The sequence below is a fragment of the Moschus berezovskii genome, chromosome 14 (assembly GCF_049115385.1).
Source record: "Moschus berezovskii isolate FMDL1 chromosome 14, NW_MosBer_1.0, whole genome shotgun sequence".
Taxonomy (NCBI): Eukaryota; Metazoa; Chordata; class Mammalia; order Artiodactyla; family Moschidae; genus Moschus; species Moschus berezovskii.
This window is the reverse complement of record NC_142473.1, coordinates 42,552,689-42,557,341: the sequence shown is the minus strand read 5'-3', so window position 1 is coordinate 42,557,341 and position 4,653 is coordinate 42,552,689. Positions and strand designations below refer to the sequence as shown.

The 4,653-nt window shown below is 37.1% G+C and overlaps 1 long non-coding RNA gene across 2 annotated transcripts; it reads right to left on the bottom strand.

The window, feature by feature from the left end:
• Positions 1–213: 213 nt before the first annotated feature.
• LOC129554488 (uncharacterized) lies at positions 214–3,493 on the bottom strand. 2 transcript variants are annotated; one of them, XR_016039038.1, is made up of 3 exons: positions 3,259–3,493; positions 1,572–2,023; positions 214–912 (listed from the first exon to the last, which is right to left on the bottom strand). It is a non-coding gene; the product is annotated as an uncharacterized LOC129554488 (long non-coding RNA). The 2 variants fall into 2 exon arrangements; XR_008685605.2 differs by having other exon boundaries at positions 1,930–2,023; positions 3,259–3,476.
• Positions 3,494–4,653: the final 1,160 nt, after the last annotated feature.

Below are 4,653 nucleotides of genomic sequence, written 5' to 3'. Positions count from 1 at the left end.
GGAAACCTAAATTTTCAATCATGATAAATACTGCTAAATAGCAAAAAAGAAAAGTTATATCAATATGTTTTCTAGAGTGCCCCTTTCCTCGTCTGCCAGCTTGAGCTTGGCATTGTGAAAGGGGAATGGTTGACTTCCTATGTTTCAATTTAAAATCTCTCTTCATGCCCCTCCGACCACCACCACCAACTTAGTTGCCTTACTTCTTTCAAGACAAAATACAGGAAATAGCGAGAGACTTCTTAACAAGACTAGTACAGTTCTGCTGATGCTCTCTGAGCTTAGCAGGTGTTTACACTTGACTCTTTACTAATGAGTTCTTTGGAAACATTTCCATCCCCAGTGAGCAAATGCTCAAATCTCTTACTTGCATTTGAGTAAATACATGTCATCTGGTCTAAATCTGAAAGAAAGATGCTTCTTTCTCTGGAGGATTCCTCATACTTCCACTTTACCCCTCTCTGGTAGCCTTTAGCTGACTCAAAGAAACACCCACAGAATGGCTTTGCCTCACATTTCTGGGAATACAAATATTTCCAAATTAAAGACTCATCTTCACAGCCAATCAAAATTTCTTGCTGCCTAAATTCCCCTAAAATATTACCTTCATGAAGGCAGAAGATTTAAATGGCAGAGGTGAACAAATCACCTCTAAAGTCACCTGTGCCTCAGATCAGATCAGATCAGATCAGTCGCTCAGTCGTGTCTCTCCGCGACCCCATGGAGAGCACTAGCAAAAGATCAGAAGGCAGTAGGAGACAGAGGCCAGTGTATTCATTACCCTTTCTCCCTCCACGCTGGCCACAGGTTGGCAGTGGTACTGCATCATCTCTTGCTGTTTCCTTGCTCACGTTCTGGTTATATTCTCTTCAGTTGCCCTTTTCAGGTGTGTCATCTGTTTCTTGCTGGAACCTGACAATAATATTTTCAGTTTTTACAGGGTGCAGGAGGTATATAACACTTTTTTAATGTGAGAAAAAATCTGTTGTCTTTTCTTGATATTTAGTTTTTTGCTATACTTCTAGGCACATTAATATTGGTGGCTCTGAAATAGCTGGAAAATAGAACCTAAAATTGTGACATATACCCTTTTCTGTTTGCTCCCTACTCAGAAGTACAGGGGAAAAACTCAGCTTACAGTTGGTTTTATACTTTTCCAATAATAAGAGGAATAAACATTTATTTTTATTTTTTCAAATGCAAACAGTATGAGAAATAACCCCATTTAATCCACGAGGTAGAGAAAATTACTATTAGAAATTTAGTCATTTTTTGCCCTATAGAAATATCTATCAAAGAAGGGAGAGAAATTATCCTGACAATACATTTTCCAATATTTATAATATGCATACATTGTTTCTGTGTGCATATGCATGTTGTGGAGTATGACTCATTCCATAGAAAGAAATACTGCTTTTTTTTTTTTTTTTAGGTCAACATGAGTCTAACTGAATTCCCGTCCTACCATGCTGGTGGGAAAGTCAATCTCCATTATTATTGAGCATTTCCTCTCCATCCAGGATTGCACAAGTTTCTAGGGTCTTAATCATTGTGGAAATACCTGGAATTACCTCAAATTATTTGGTCATCATCCACATTGATTTACTGCTGAGATTCTGTTTTCTGCCATCTTCCCTTCAGGTCTGTTGACTCCAATATTCTTTTTACCACCTTTAGAACTCAAGAGTCTGGAAACAAGTAAGTGAATTTGCCATCCACTGCACCTGGGTTCTGTCTTCCTTTCTGAGGTTTTGTCACAGAGTAAGATAGGAGTCTTAGCTGTTCAGTCAACTTATAGGCTTCCATCTCCTAAATCTTGAGGAATCTCTCTTCCATTCACCCTCAAAGGCTTTTCTTTCTTTGTTCCCCCTGCTCATTTCAAAAGACAGAGTGAGCCTTTGTTGTCTCCATTCAGCTTTTGCTGTTTACCTGACAGGAATCTTGGGTCTGGATACCTGCTTGGATGTGGTCAAGAAGTAGGGGTTCGATCCTTGGTGGGGGAAGTTCCACATGCCACACCGTGCTGCCAAGAGAAAGAAAAGAAGGAAGGGGATAGAAGAAAACATAGAATTAGTACCTCAACAAAATAAACTGCCACAGAAATTTATATCCAATTGTATATGCTTATTTTTAACCTGCTTTTTAATTTGCACATGACACCACAAACATTTCATGTCACATGCTTTTAAATGTCTGTATAACCATAAAGTATTCCATCATATGAATGCATCATAATTTATTTAACCAACATTTGATAGACTTTTAGATGGCTCACTCTAAAGGTAGCCTTCTCTGTATCCACTACAACTTTTTAATTTTTTAAAAAATAGATGCTCAGAAGTTAAAGCTCTTTTCTGGTAATAGCTAAAACTTGGAATATAGCAAATTGAAATCAAAAGACATAATTAGAAGAATAACACTTTAGAATTCTGTCTAAAGTGTATAATACAATTTTCTTCCTCAGTGTGTGTGACCAAAAGACAGGCCTGTACAAAAGCCATTGGCATACTTGAGTTATGTAAAAAAAATTCTTTTCCGGAAATTAAGCAATTGTTACAGAATGTCATCTGGACAGTTGAGTAACGATGAATGTTACATGTCCATAGGATAGTTTCAACTTGGCTCATATTCAAATTTACTTTTGTTTAATTCTAAAAAATCCTGAAGTTACCGATAATGGTCTTTAAACAGAGAAGTAATGTGCTTTTCTGGCCTATTCTTTCTGCAAAATACCCTTACTGATCAATTTTGCGTCTGCTGGTTAAAAATCAGGATATACCCTGAGCCAAATACTTAAATCATGCTTAAAGGAGCTAAAAGTCATTGGAACCCCAAGAGAAAAAAATATTTTTTCTCTTGCTCCACAAGTGCTGCTCTGATACACGAGCTACTCAGAATGATCCAGACATTCACCTTCAACTTGCAAAGCCACCAATGTACTCATGGAAAAGAATTATGGAAAGGACAAGTCTTAGATCAGATATTTCTCTTTCATTCAACAAATATTTGTCATTTATCTTACTATATGCCAAGCATTGTTACTAGGATGCTGAGAATACCTCAGTAAACAAAACAGACAAACATCCCTGAGTTAGAGTGTTACGAGATGAAATCAAAGAGGAAATGGACTAGGGTTTGCTGATATTATAGGGCCTGTAGGCTACAGTGAGGACTTTAACTCTGAGTGAGATAGAAAGCTACTAGAAGATTTTGAACACAGATATTTCAGGATTGACATTTTAAAAGAATTATACTGACCTTTGTGGTGAAAACAGACTACAGGGGGCCAAGCAGGTTAACAAGATCAAGGCTACTACAGTAATCTAAGCAAGCGATGACAATGGCTTGAACCAAAGTTGTAATGGTGAGATTGTAGGAAGCAGCTGGATTCTGGGTATACTCTGAAGACAGAGCCAACAGTGCTTTGCTAATGGACTGGATGTGACATGTAAGAGAAAGAGAAGTTTCAAAATGGCTTACGTATTGGGCCTGAGTAAATGGAATAAAGAAGTTGCAATATAATGCAACAAAGAATGGAATTAGTCCAGTGACTAATACTCTGCCCTTGCAATGCTGGGGGCCCTGGTTCCATCCCTGATCGGGAAAACTAGATCCCACATGCCACAGCTAAAGAGTTAGTGTGCTACAACGAAAGATCCCATAGGCCGAAACTAAGACCTGGCACAGCCAAATAAATAAATACTTTAAAAAAATTCAACAAAGGATAGATAGGAGGAGTAGGTTTTGGGGGAAAGATGATGACTATAGTTTTGCATATTTCAAGTCTGGGATATCTACTAGACATTCTAATGGAGACATGAAATTGTTAGTTGGCACATGAGTTGGAGTTTAGTGGAGAGGTCCAGGCTGGAGATACAAAATTGTGAGTCATCATCCTATAGAAGTAATCAGAGCTGTGACACTGAAGTGAGAGAAGATAGAAAAGGATTCCAAAAACTGAACCCTGGGGCATTCCAATCTTTAAGGCAAATGGGTTTGTATTTAAGCCTAGCTACTTATAAGCTCTAAGACCTTCAATGACTTATTTTACCTCTCTGAACCTTTGTTTTGTTGTTGTTGCTTAAAACTGCAAAATTGAGATAATATTGGTCAGTATCTTTTATGATTATTGTGATGACCAAGTGAATTTCTCATCTAAAATGCTTAGCACACTGCCTGGCACGTGGTAAATACTCAGAAAATATTAGTGATGATTATTATTACTTTTTAAACCAGCATTTGTCTTTAATGTTGCTGACTACCTTTGTGATAATATGATCATATAATCAATACAGTGGAAATGCCTGCTATTTATCTGCATAAAAAATGACAAATTGAAAGTATACAGTGAGCCACTCCCTCCCCTCATATCTAATATCTTAAGTAAGATGTACTTTTAGCCATGAGTAAAGCTGAGTTTTTTCACCTTTTTTAAGTCCTCTGAACTGTTTAATTTTGCTTTAATCTGATTTGAAAATTTTTAGGTATTTTTATTTAGCTGCTAAGATCTATGAAGCACAATTATAGAGACTCTCCTTGTAAGCTTTGGCATTCAGTATGACTGACTGCTCTAAAAATAAAAACATGGTTAGTGAAGTTTGAAATAAGCACGCTCTTCTTTAACACATTTGAATAATCATTTGATCTGGAAAT